The sequence below is a fragment of the Tympanuchus pallidicinctus genome, unplaced genomic scaffold, assembly GCF_026119805.1.
Source record: "Tympanuchus pallidicinctus isolate F22 unplaced genomic scaffold, pur_lepc_1.0 scaffold11, whole genome shotgun sequence".
Lineage (NCBI taxonomy): Eukaryota > Metazoa > Chordata > Aves > Galliformes > Phasianidae > Tympanuchus > Tympanuchus pallidicinctus.
Window position 1 is genome coordinate 1228408 of NW_026294627.1, and position 14609 is coordinate 1243016.

General features: G+C 43.2%; 1 protein-coding gene across 3 annotated transcripts in view; it reads right to left on the reverse strand.

Moving 5' to 3' along the window:
• Positions 1-14609, reverse strand: part of PAK1 (p21 (RAC1) activated kinase 1) — a 68997-nt gene that overhangs the window by 36452 nt on the left and 17936 nt on the right. Inside the window, exon 2 of one of the 3 annotated variants that reach the window (XM_052669916.1) lies at positions 8011-8088. The exons of the other annotated variants lie outside the window; for them this stretch is intronic. The gene's annotated coding sequence lies outside the window, so the exon portion shown is untranslated. The remainder of the gene's footprint in view (positions 1-8010; positions 8089-14609) is intronic. 3 annotated transcript variants of the gene reach the window in all.

Consider the following 14609-nt stretch of genomic DNA (forward strand, 5'->3'; position numbering starts at 1 on the left):
ACTGCAGAGAGCTGTGGTGGGTGACAGATGCTCTTCTACAATATCAGCAATCTCTCTGTAAAGGACTGTTCTGATAACTGGGGCTGGGCAGGCTTGCTCAGTAGGATTTCTTTAGTGTTAGACAGACATTGTCTGTAAATCACAAAAATACACAACTCCACTGATCTGTAACAATTTCTAATAAGTACCTGCCTGAAGGAGCTGAAAGCAGATTTCAAGATGTAAATAGCTCTATTGATCCTGATCGTCTCATTTGGGGTTTGAACACGTATGCATATTTGCAAAGTCACAGCACGTGTGCAGACGTCTTGTTAAATGTAGAGATTTGACATTTGCTATTCAGCAACAGGGGCAGAGATGTGAAATAAGTGAGAAAAACTATAACATGGTCAGGTCGGGTCAGAAATATCCTGTGAGCACAGAGGGCACCACAGGCAGCAAAAAGCCACAGCATGCAAACTACAGAAAATATTCATGGACCCAGAAAAAATGAACTCTTCTCTGAAGAGAAACCCAGACAGAGACCTGCAAAGAGGAATCTAATGATCCAACGCTGCAACACATCCAGTTCCCTTCTCTCTGGGAAACTGCAGAGCAAGAAAACACCACCAGCATAGCTAGCTGGTGAAGCCATCCAGGAGCTCCAATTAGACTGAGGAAAAAATGCCACAACAGTTCAGTGCTAATTAGAAATGCAAACATTTATCATCAGAGAGGAGCTCACTGCTCTGTGTAGCCCCATTGTCTTCACTGCAGCTAATGACAGTAGGAAGCTCTGTGCTCAGTGGTATTTATGTAACAGACTGGCAAAGCTGTCACATTCCCTTAATTACTAGCCAGGATTGTCATACTGGCAGTGGTTTTCAATTACATGAAATCACAGAATGGTTTCAAATTGCTCCTTTCAAGTTCTGCTTCATCTTCAAAAGTTGGAGAAAGAGGAAGAGTGAATACTTTTCCCAAGATAAAATGACTTCTGCAATGAGCAGGTGGGTTTTGTTCACAAACTGATTTTAGAGACGAGGAAAATAAACTGAAAGACCCATAAATGAAAGGCCTACTTTGGCATCAGTAAAGACCAACAATTCAAGAACTGGACATAAATTTGGTTCAAGTTTGCAACACAGTTCATCTAAAAGAGTAGGAAAATCTACGGTAGCTTAGGGTTTCCATCCAAATTCCTAATTTTCCTAATTCAGGAAATAAATTCTTCTCAGATATATATATATATTTAAATAGTGGTAATGCTGTGGCACAGGCTGCCCAGGGAGGTGGTGGATTCGCTGACCCTGGAGGTATTCAAGAGCCATGGAGATGTGGCACATGGGCCACGAGGGACGCGGCCGGGGGGCACGGTGAGGGTGGGCTGGGGTTGGACTTGATGGTCTTGGTGCTCTCCCCCACCTTAATGATTCTATGACTCTAAAGCATCAGCTGTGCTTATAATGATACACGGTTTGCTCAACTTGCTATTGCAGGCAGTTTGTAATCCTACTACGTACAAAAGCATAGCAAGTACACTGTGCCAAGGTCTCCTGCTCCTAGACTTCCTTACTTCCATCAAACGGACTGCAGAGCATTTAGTAGTCCATTAAGAATCATCATCATCATTTAATTTAACGAGCAGCAGTTTGTTTTCAGGAAATACCATCCGGCCTCCTATCACATCATTTCCTCAGATCCCAACAGTACTTACTGTACGTAGGCAGAGAACAGAAAGCTCTATAGATCTGGTGAAAGGATCTGCTGTTTCTACAATACATTACGGCAGAACGCACATTAGCACTCAGTTAAATAAAGCCATGAGCCAACTGAAGTATTTTTACTTTGCTGAATAAAAGGAAATAGAAGCACATCACTTAATACAGCAGCAGACCCTTTTTAAGGCACCATATTACTATGAGGAGTAGAACTCAATAAGATGACCAGAAGGGGAAATGGAACGAAAAGATCTTTGATGTCCCTTCAACTCAAGCCATTCTGTGATTCTATAATAGCTTCTTTCTGGGGCATGAATCTTCCTATCCTGTCTTCAGGCTGCAGATACTTAAGCAGCTTTAGGTAGGACACGTGGATCTTCTCTGCTAGTGGAGGTGATGGGCTGATGGTTGGACTAGCTGATCTTACTCTTTTCCAACCTTATTGATTCTATGATTCTATATTCAAACCTCATTCTCTCTCATGAATGACATCAACTGCAGGGACAAAACCCACTCCAGTGTTACAAGTCTGTGTATAGGGCCGACAGAGCTCCTGAACCCAGTCCTGAAAGCATCTTCAGCAAGCAACTGCCTTCCTTCGATCCTTCCCAGTGGACAGGTATCTACATCTTAAAATTAGTACCTATATGACCTGGAAATTCAGCAGAATTCAGGTTCACTGATGGGTAGACTACCAGTACACGCTTTATTTATATCAAAACTGCTTGGTCAGATTACTTCCATTTCCTCCCTGTTCTTAAAATGCTAAAATTCATTTTAGAACACAGTCACTAACGTGCTGCCAAGAAGCTTGTAGCTCCCTTCTCAGCACCTGCAAATCACCTTGCTGAAGTCCCACTGCTTCTATCTCATAAGGTAATCAGCATGTAAACAAGCATCCCTATGAGAGCACAGCATGCAGCAGACCCAAATGCAGGTCGACAATCACCAGACTTTTAATTCCAGAAAGGAAGATTCAAGGCTGTACACCACCAGCATGCGTTCACAAAGGCTCCTGCCACCTACCCAGAGCCTAAAGCTTCCTCAGAATCATTCAAAAGAACTCTCATTTCAGCATCAACCCCAGGTTACCTGCCCAGGTTCCCTATCCCTCCTATTATAAATTCAATGCAAGAGGGTGCAAAAAGAGGTATTATAAATTCTTTAAGTAGCACACTGTAAGCTCACCCACTGCCTTTACACAAGAAATCCCAGTCCCCGAGCAGATCCAGGAGGAATGAATAGGGTTGCATTTCCCCAATTAATTTTGCTCCCTTCACCTCGTGGCATTTACATCCTGTCTCCCTCTTTGCTGAGGTTCCCATTCATACCATTCCTGTGCTTACAGAGAGATGCTGCAAAGTGAAATTCTGGGGGAAAGAAGATCCCAGGACTCAACCCAGAAGTGAACACGACCCAGTGGCGTAAGTAGATTCTCTCCTTTCCAAGTACAAGGCAGCTGCTTCCAGTCTTTCCCCCAGTGATTTCCTTCAAGCTGAGTTTTCCTCCATACCAGGTTATTTTTGTACTGCTGTATTTACAGGTACTGATCACAACTTCCCAAGCAATGCACATTTGGCTGCTTTAATTTTTAACAGCAGTCACTTCAGGCTGTTCCTCCTCTCTAAATACTGTGACCACAATCTCAAAGTCTCTGTTGCTCTATTAAAACATGATAAATCAGGCATCCAAATTTGTGGTCTGCTGTTCCATCAGGTCCCTGCTAGATTTAAATATAGAAGTTGCATTTGAGTTTAATGCATATGCTTTAAACTTTGAACAGAGCTTGCATTTGCATCTCCATATGTGAAACCTCCCCAAGGGTCCTGATCCTCAGTACAATTAAAATCTGCAAAATCTGAATGCCTTGGTTCTGTTTAACGCTGAACCAAAGTATCTCAAATGGAAGTGGTCAAAGCTGAGATTGTGGAACTCAGTAAGGAACTAAAAAAAAAAAAAAAAGCTCTGAGCAAATCAACCCCAATTCTGTCATTTTAACATCCCACGTTATCAGCAGCCAGCATATATCTCAGATCTGACACGGTGAGCTGCCTCCAGCCCCTGCTCAGCTGCTCCTGACCTCCTCTCCCCCACAGGGCAGCTGTATTCCGGGTATGTCCTTGGAGATCCATTAACTGCTCCTTCCTCAAAGGCTGCAATCATTGGCATTTTTCTCACTCTACATTTCTAAGCATTTTAAAAGTCCTGTCAGGACAGAGAAATAGATAATACAGAAAAAAATATCAATTTATCATGCTCTGGCAAGATATCCTACATAAAGATAAGACTTAAATTCTGGCTAATGTTTTTCAAGACAGTTTCCTACCTTGCACACAGCCTGTATATCATTTACATAGCATTTTACTCTCTCACTTAATGCCAGTGTCCTCAGAGGGAGGGTGAATTAGAATATTGGTGTGTCTAATTTAGGAGGCAATTAGACCAATAACAACAAACCCGAGCTGAATGCGTGCTAAGAATAATCTAGTTAGAATCTACTTTAATTAAAAATCAGTCAAATAATCCTATTATCCTGAAGATTGCTTTAGGCGTGGCTCCAATCCAGCACTTCTAATTTGAAGCTTTCAGGTCTGTACCCAGAAGAAGCACCACAAAACATCGGAATACTCCTTTTCTGTACAACAAGTCGCTCTCCCATTTCTCATTTCTGGATTTGCTCTCAGATGCTCTGCGGGGTCCTGCCGCATAACAAACATTTTATACAGCAGAGACAGCAGCACGAGGCAGCAGAGCTGCCAGAGCCAGTTACCTGCATGGGGCACTGATGGGCTTCAGGAGAAACGGCAGAAGAGGAGCAGGAGATGCTGCACATCATACAGCACAGTGCAGAGAGTGCATGTTAAACACACACATATATACATAGGACTTAACATATACACACACTTGCAGCCATACATAAGTGCATACGCACGTAACTTGCACCACCCAAGCAACTCACCCATTGTTTTCATGCCCAGAGAGTGACTGTGCATCATGTGACAATTTATACAGCATCCAACCTCAGGTGATACCAACTACTAAAAAAACACAAGCTGTAAAAAAGCTATAAAGCTTTATAGAGAGGGATGAGTTCATATAATATTGTATCGTGCATTGCCTAGTTACTTCTGTGTGTACACAACATCTGATCTCATTTCTTCTAATTGGAATCCACGCTAATTAAAAATAAAAATCAACCGACCCCTTGAGGCATGTAAATATGGTTGTTGCTCAAATCCACATTTACCTCATGCCTATGGGTTGTTCAACTACTACCATTCACTGTATGGAAACGCACTTAGGGTTTAAAAGAGAAAAGAAAACCAAGCCACACCTCTTTAGCACATTCCTTCTTTCAAGACACTTCTGCAGGAAGGAGGGCTGGATAACCCAAATGAGTTTAACCTCACAGCATCCCTTCACGCTTCCCTATAGGCTTCCCTATGGTGCTAAAGATTCAAGGTCTTCCTTCCACAAACTGAAATAGCTCTTTGCAGAAGCATTTTTCCACCAGGTCACCACACAGAAGATACTGGGATGTCCCCAGCCATCTCCTTCTCTGCCCTTTATCATGCTGAGCCCTTAGGGCTGCCAAAGTAAACTCCAAATGCTTCAGGCCCATTGAGAGATAGAGAAGATGCCAAGAGACAAAACTATTAACATCCATTAACCACCTGTAATATCTTCACAGTATTTATTTTTAGAATCAAAGAATCGTTAAGGTTGAAAAAGACCTCTAAAATCATCCAGTCCAACCCCAATCCATCCCCACGATGCTCACTGACCACGTCCCTCAGTGCCACATCTCCACTGCTCCTGAATACCTCCAGGGATGGTGACTCCACCATCTCCCTGGGCAGCCTGTGCCAATGCATCATCACTCTTTCAGAGAAGTTTCTCCACATATCCAACTTGAACCTCTCCTGGTGCAACTTCAGGCCATTCAATTTTGTCCTACTGCTGTTACCTGGGAGAAAAGACCTAACCCCCACCTTGCTATAAGATCCTTTCAGGAAGTTGTAGAGGGCAATAAGGTCTCCCACGAGCCTCCTCTCCTCCAGCCTCAACAATCCCAGTTCCTTAAGCCGCTCCCCATAGGACTCGTGCTCCAGACCTTTCACAATTTAACTGCCCTTGTCTGGACAAATTCCAGGACATCAACATCTTTCTTGTAGTGAGAGGCCCAAAACTAAAACATACTACTTGAGATGCAGTCTCACCAGAGCTGAGAGTACAGAAGGGACATCAGCTCCCTTACTCGTGCTAGTCACTCTATTTCTGATACAAGGCAAGACGCCATTGGCTTTCTTGGCCACCTGGCCACACTGGCTCATGTTCAGCTGAGCGCCAACCAGCACCCCTACATCCTCTTTTACCATCCAGGTTTCAGCTACTCTGCTCCAGGCCCATAGTGCTACATGGAGTTGTTGCAACCAAAGTGCAAGACCCAGGACTTGCCCTTGTTGAAGATCATCCCATTGGCCTCAGCCCAGTGATCCTGAAGGGTCACCACTGTACTGAGCTTGGAGCTTGGTCACTGGGGTCAGACCCCATTTCACCTGCAGGCACAGCAGCACCAGATCACATTGCACAAGGCAAAAGGACCAGATGGCAAGAGCACCTTTGAAGACTGGCTTGTATGGTCATATGAGTACGAGGCTGAGGGAGGAAGCAATACTGTTCCTAAACTTCCCATCAAATTAGTGTTTGCACAGCACTAATTTTGATAGCCAACAGCAGTTGTCCTGCTAGGAAGGTTGAACAGAAGTGAAACAGCTGTCAGCCAGCTTCAAAGAAGCAAATTCTTGCAGGTTTGTATTTTTGGGGCCAAACATAGTCAAGCCAGCACAACACACATGCTTTCAGCCTTTCTAGGACAGAACACCTCAGACATTCAGTACAGCTGACACAGACGTTGAAAAAATGAGCGTGTTTGCCTGTTTCTCAGGGGGATTTAAACAGCAGGTGAGTGGGGCTGGTCTGTGGGACCCTTTTTTATTTCAGCTATTTAGATGCAAATTGTTCTCCCTCCCTCCTTCCTCCCCACACCATCTGTTAGCCCAGAGGTTGAGACTATGCCTAGGGTGTAGGTTTGGGGGGAGGGGGGATATAAATAAAGCATTGAGCAATTTCAGTTGATGCCCTTATTTCCTATGGGGCACAGTTTAGGGGGGAAAAAAATCACCGCGATACTAGCAAATTCCAATAGGATTTTTCTCTCATTCTTCTACTGCATTTTACCCACCAACCTCACAGATTTCCTTCCCTGGAAAGCATTCCTTGTTCAGCTTTTGGCCAACAAGCAATGCCACAGATCAGGTTGTTAGTGTCAGCATGGTTGGTATGGAAGCAAGTATCAGAGCTTCAAGGAATTTAAGTGTCCAACCTTAAAATCAAACCCCTTGCTATATGGTGCACAACTTGATGCTCTTTCATTCTAAGAGAAGTTACCTCATCTGTGACTGATTTTCCCTAGCGAACAGCAACTTCAAGGACTGTTGAGAGACTCGATTCATTAAGCACTCCACAAAGGGCTCTGGATTCTTTATAAAGGAAAGATTATGGGTGATGGCACAGAGTGCACTCTCAGCAAGTTTGCAGACGATTCAGAATCTGGCTGGGTGTTTGACAGAGCAGACGGGTGTGCTGCCACTCAGAGGGATGAGGGCAGGCTGGAGAAGGGAGCCAAGGTTCAACAAAATGAAAATGCAAAACTTCTGCCGCTGGGGAGAAATAGTGCCAGGCACCAATATAGATAGGGAGTCTACCTGCAGAGACACTAGGGAGCCCTGGTTGGTGCTTCATTGGGCATGAGCCACCAATGCATCATGGTGGCAATGAAGGTTCAGCTGCTTGTTGGATGAATCAGGAAAAGCACTGCCGGCTGGTCAAGGGAAAGAGATTCTTACCCTCAGCTCTGTTCTGGTTAATTAAATCTGGAGTACTGGGTCAAGTGCACACCTCCCCTGAGCAAGAGAGATGTGGAGACACTGGAGTGAGTCTCATAAAAGGACGTCAACATAATCACAGGATCATAAAGACTAGGATCATCAAGTCCAATCCCAGTTCTCCCCCACCATGCCCACTGTCCCTCAGTGCCACATCTCCACTGTTCCTGAACACTTCCTGGGGTGGTGACTCCACCACCTCCCTGTGCAGCCTGTGCCAATGCATTACCACTCTTTCTGAGTGGAAATATTACCAAACATTCAACCTCTGATCACCTCTCATATAAGGAGAGGCTGAGAGCTGGGACTGCTCAGCCTGCAGAATGGAAAGCTCAGAGGGTTTCATCAATACGTGTAAATACCTGATATCTGGCGTAGAGTTGGAGCCAGACTCTTCTCAGTGGTATGTAACAACAGGGTTAAGAGGCAATGGGCATAAACTGAAACACAGGAAATCCCAATAAACAATAACAAAATAACAAAAAGAAAAAATAATAATTAAATTTTATTTATTTATTTATTTTAATTAACCCCTTTTTAACATAGGGAGTCAAATCCTAGAACAGATTGCCCAGAAAGACTGTAGAGCTGCCATCCTGGACACCGCTCAAAGCCCATCAGGACATGCCCCCAGAGCACACTGCCCGAGCAGCTTTGAGACAGAGGTTGCACAAAGTGGCTCCCTGCCAACCTCACTAAGTCTGCAGTTACCAGCCACAGAAAGTGGCAGGGAGCTTCTAACGGAGAGGGGCACCACCCCAAACCATTTGGGCTTATCTAAAGCAAGTAGATTTTCAGCCAGTCTACAGTATTCAAAGCCTCAATTTAGTGATGGAGATTAAAAAAGGAGGTAAGTCACAACCTTGAGCAGAAAAGTATGTGAAGGAGTTGGGCACTACAACCCCTCATTGTGAATTTTAAGGTCTGCAGTACAGTCCTGGTACTTGGGAGATGCAAGCTCTTGTCCCAGATCTTGCACTGACCTAGTTTGTGATTTATGGAGGCAGAAGAAGAGGGGTTGGGGGTGGGAAAGGGACAGTGCTATTCACTTGCTGTGCCCTCCTCTACCAACTCTTTAGAAGAAAGTCAGGTATGGAAAGAAAACAGCATGAAAAAAATTCCTTCCAGGTATTTCTGCAACTGCAGTTACCATAAGAAACACGTACTTGGTTTTAAAAAAAAAAGACCTGCGTGCAATTATTTTAATAAGAGTTGGGATATTGTTTTGTTTTTTGGGATGCCGCCAACACAAGCGCAACATTTTCCTCTTTCTTGCATGGACAGAAGAAGCCAAAAGATTTTATGATCTCAACTGCATGGTGCCAGTCAGGAGCCTCAGGTACCTACTTCTAACATACATGCAACTCCAAATCTCAAGCTGGAAAGAAACAGCCTGGGAAAATTAGCAGGCATTTCATTGAAACATTTTCCTTAAACACATAAATAACATCAATTATCAGAACAATAATTACTTCAGTAAAGTTGTGTTGATATTCTGAGAGAATCTGAAGCTTCCATTTTAAAGTGAAAGCGGTTATATTTTCTCCATTTATGAAAAGTTGAATTTAGAACATTAGAGTTGTCCCAATAGAATGCAAGTCTTCCTTATGCAGTGCTCTGCATCCCCAGCTAATTTCTATTACCAGATTGCTGGCATTTCCCCAGCCTGACTGAGAATCTAAAGAACAGTTACTGGAAATGTTTTCATTTAAGCAACTTCTTGATCACAGACCCAACTGCATGGATGAAATTAAGGGCTGTAATCCTGCAGGTTGATCTGTAATGTAAGATATGGGCACCAATGCTCAGTCTCAGTAATTTAAAAGAGATGAAAGGTCATCTGTGATAGCTAAAGGGGTACTTGGCCTTGGTGCCAGCAAGCCACCCACTGAAACCAGTGGGTGTTTGGCCCAAATTAGCATTTCAGGATTCATCCCATCTTGCCCTGTAACACTTCCCACACAGTACTACCTGACAGCTTCTAAAAACTGGCAAAATGTAAAGGACGGCATCCGAGATGAGCTTTCCAAGGGTGTATTTTGGAACAGCTTAGTTCAGCCAATACATGCATGCATACACACATACTGTGGCCATTCCATAATAGCAGGATTTTTATCATGTCGATTTTAAAAGCACACAATCAAAAACCACAGCTCCAAAGGCTGCTTGAATGCCAAACAAACCAGGTTTTTAAAAGCAAAAACCCCACAGAGCATTTTCAACCATGACATCATCAAACAATCACTGAATAAAAGAGGGGAGATTGAAGCTGGATGTAAGGATATAAAGAAAAGGATTTTTACAATAAGGGTTGTGAAGCACTGGCACAGGTTGTCCAGAGAGGTGGTGGTGCCTCATCCCTGGGGACACTCAAGGTCAGGCTGGAAGGGCTCTGAGCACCTGATGGAGCTGTGGGTGTCCCTGTTCACTGCTGTAGAGTTGCACCAGATGGCCTTTAAAGGTCCCTTCCAACTCAAACCATTCTACGATTCTCTGATTCTGCACTCTTATCTAGGCAATATTTGTTAACCATATGCCCAAGCTGAATGTTTCCCTTGAAGAAAAGTTTCATCAGCTTCGTGCAACCCAACCTGACCTGTTTCTTGCAGGGAGCCAAGCAATAGCCTATTCCTGCATTCCATAAACCAAGAGCTTTATATGGTACCACAGCTCCTAATGGGACGTCACATGTAATCATTGGGTACAGACTCAAGCTGTCACAGCAGCTCTCTGACACGAGGACCAACAGAACAAACAAAAACACACACACAAAAAAAATCCACAACAATTTTAAAAGACAGCCGAGGGAAAGTTTGACAGTGGATCTTTCAGGTGTTTAAATATAACTCACTTTGGGACAAGAGTCCAACTGTGAGCACACGTACTGCCAAAAAAGACAAGATGGGTTAAAACTTAAAAAGCTTAAAAGCAGCTCTGAGTTATCAAATGACAAAAAGACTTCCACAGAATAGTTAACAGGCATGCATTTTACATTGGGGAAAAAAACATATTTGTCATATTCATGACTTATATACTCCAGCTAGGAAATATCTGTAGCAGATAAAAGCCTGTAGGCCCTCCTCTTCACAAATCCTTCATATCGTGATCCCATTTTTAAAATATTGCCTCTGAACAATGCAAATTAAAAGACTTAAGTAATTCTCTGACATACTGTTGAAAACCGCACGCCAACAGAAAACAGCAATTTATTGCATACAAGCCCATTAAACTATTACTTACAGCATAATATACTGCAGCCACACAGATACCACTGTCACCACCAAGCAGAGAACCCAGGAAATTCATCATCACTGCCCCTGGAATTTGAGTGAAAGAAGCTGGACTGCTGCTGCTTGGCCAGGCTTTTGTCATCTGAAATGGCAGCAGTCTCTCAGTTACACAGCTGTTATCCTGTAATTATCATGCAGAATTTATATAGCAGTAAAAAAAGGGAGCCTTAACTTCAGATGTAATTTTTAAGACAAAAGCAGCAGAAAGATTTTCAGATGATGGTTGTGAAAGGACAAAGAGAAGGTCCACAACTGTGACCAAGAACACCTATGGGAGAACTGAGCTTGTAAAATTAGTAGTGATTCTGTTTTAATGGAGAGATGCAAAGAGGGGATGCAGTAGTAGAGCAGTCAGGAGGAGTTCAAATGAGAAGGCAGGTTGGAAAGCCAGAGCAATAAATAAACCTGCTAGCTCTGCACTCTAGACGAAAGCCTGGTTCACTGAGGCCTTTTGCTTTTTCTTCCTCTTCCAAATTTAAAATTGGGATGGTGTCAATTTCTCTTTCCTAAACGGAAAGCTCTCAGAATGCAAACGAGGTTTGAAGGCTTTTTTAGTGAGACCACACCATCAGAACTGGCTGCTTAACACGGCCATGCTCAGGGCGTCTGCAGAGTAGGGTTGGAATCAGACCAGGACTACAGTGGGATGTTCTCCAGAGGCAATTTAAGGGAGCAGAATCAAATTGCCTCACAAATGTAATTGCCAAGTTTCAATCTAATGTTACAGCAATTTGCTTGATGTGTTTCATTCCTGAGGACAGGCTAGCAGACTACTATTTTGTGTTATTTAAGGCATCCAAGCCCCTTAACACTGTATCCGTATCGCTGGTAAAGGATTGTTTTGCCTTCAAGTTCTGCTTCGAATAACAGAAAGCATTACAAATTCTTTACATAGCCTGGAAAAAAAAAAAAAGATTTGGATAGGCTGAGTTTAAGTCAGTCATTAGTGAGAAGGATGCAAAGCAGTGCTCTTCAATGACATACTTAGGAACTGAGGATGTTCAGTTCTTTGCTTTCCCTTCCAAGAGTCCATTCAGACAGCTGCCTGCAAGATATTTCCTGACTTATCTCATCACTGCATTACCTGATGCTTTCCATCTTTGCAACTCATGAAGCAACAAATCATTTGGGAAACAGGATTTTTCTGCCCCTCAACCCCACAATATTTAGATTAGGTCAATTTCTGACCCATTTTGAAGTGACCATGCTCTTGATTTCCGAGCCTTGCACAGCATCACAGAGAATACGCTCAGACCATGAGAATGCATCAGCGCACATTCAGACCTTCACCCATAATCAGAAGTTCTGCAAAGAGTGAGCAGTCAGCCCGAGCAGTGGGAGCAGCTTCCTTTTCCATTATTTTTGAAGACAGTTTGGTCCCAGTTCTCACAGTGCTGGAACATCTCTTGAAGAGGACTTTTTACTTACAGCTTCACATGAGTTTTCAAGTTTCAAAGGAGAAGCTGAGCTATGGAAAAAATGAAGCCACTCATCCATCTTATTTCCATTATTCAGCATGGAACCCAACCAAGTTCTACAAGTTGGCGGTAAGCACTTTCTCCAGTAAAGAAAGTTTCTTGAACACAGGGTTAGAACACACCTTTACTCGACAAACACAACTTGGAATCAAAGTCACACTCTTTATTTAAAGGATGTTCTTTACCTATTAACAAAAATTGAAAGAATTTATCTTAGAGTGTAAAAACCTATTAATCAGTATTAGTACTGTGTTGGTAAAACTCTGTACTAGCATCTCAACAGTGCCTCTATAAGCCTTCAGAGTATACAAATCAGTAGCTCTACAAAGCAGGAAGATGGAGCCCCTTAAACCAACCATTCTGCGACACTGGTCAAAGACTGAGCTCAATTTTCAGAAGCTTGTCATCTGGATTTATTTTTTTTCCCACATATGGAAGGGCTGCATCCCAATACAAGCTTCCAACCTGAGAGCAGTTCTTTCTGGAGACAACTGAGCACAGCAAAAAAGAAAAAAAGAAAAAAAAAAAGAAGGCTGTGAAAAGCAGCTCCAAATCTATTTAGCAGGTTGCTAACTAGGCTGAGCATCCAAGACATAGCAGGTACCAACTGTAAGTCAGAGGAGGGATGAGTCACAGTCTACCACAAATCCATGTTTTTTAGTTCCAATTCACATAAGTTACTTCCTTACTTGAGTCCATAGAAGAAAGGCATTGTTTCTCTCTACTCCACTCTGCATGGGATTCCACTTAATGACAAATTCCCCCTTTCCTCTGTCCCTTTCACATGACCTTTATGCAGAAAGTCATTTTAAAGACAGCTTAGGTTTGTAAGAACTGCACTTTCCTACCCCAAAAGTGAGATGCAATGCTCCAAAGCCAGGCTCTGTGCACCAACACAAAGGCTTATCATTTTAAAAAGAGTTCTGTGGAGTCAATGAAAGTCATTTAACAGACACCACAGAGCCCATCAGCTTCAATGATTCAGAGTCACAGCACTATTACAACTATTAGAAGTCACACACAGTCCCAGATTTCTCTAAAAATGAAATGTCCTTTAACTTCATTGAGAAAATCCAGTGATTCAAGCTACACACAGCCTTAGGTAACTTGCTAGGTCACGATGCAGGTGATTTCAATAATATGTATGCAGGCTGTTTACCTAGAAATTAACCTACTGCCTCAGAATATGCTGCTTAATTTATATGAGTGATTACTTACAGCACCTGCTGCCAGTCTCACAGGATTTGATATGCCAGCTTCTCTGGAATTGATGTAAAGCCTTCTAAAATTATTTACAGAAGTAATTAAGGAAAGAGCTATTAAAAAAAAAAAAAAAAAAAAAGACTGCTAAATGTGTAACGTAACAATCAGCTTGGTTATCAGATGCAATTGAAACTTCAATTTCCAAAGCAAATAGCTGAAGTCCCATGGTCAGTCCTCAGCCAGGCACAAGAGAAAACACATTGCCCAGGGTACAGGTTCCAAATCGCATTTGTGTGCAGAGGGTTTGCATGCCTATGGGCACAGCCAGCCAAAAAAAGGTCTGCCAGTTTTAAAGCCTGTTTCCCTGTAGGCTTTGAACCCAAAGCTGAATCCACTGCAGCCATGCCATGCACATTTAGTGCTTCTCAGTGCCTGACTGCTGATGTCTAGTGGGTAATGGGGGAGGAAAATAAGAGATGGACTCAACAGTATGGTGAAGCTGTACCTCAAGTAAATGTGTTTTGGGCTTCTCAATACAATAAAGACAACAAGGCCCTGGAGCATGTCCAGAGAAGGGCAGGATCTATGAAAGGTCTGGTGCACACATGGGAACCAGCTGAGGGAACTGGGATTGTTTGACTTGAGACTGGAGGAGGATCAGGGGAGACATTATTGCCCTCAGCAGTCGCCTGAAAGGAGGTTGTAGCAAGGTGGGAGTTGGCATCTTCTGGTAACAATAGAAAGATGGGAGGTGATGGCCTCAAGTTGCACCATGGGAGGATTAGGTTGGATATTACAAAAAGCTTCTTCTCTGTAAGAGTGGTAATCCACTGGCACAGGCTGCCTGGGGAGGTGATGGAGTCACCGTACCTGGAGGTGTTCAAGAACTGTGGAGATGTGGCACAGAGGGACGTGGTCAGTGGGCATGGGAAGGGTTGGGGTTGGACTTGGGGATCTTAGAGGTCTTCTTCAGCCTTAATGATGCCATGA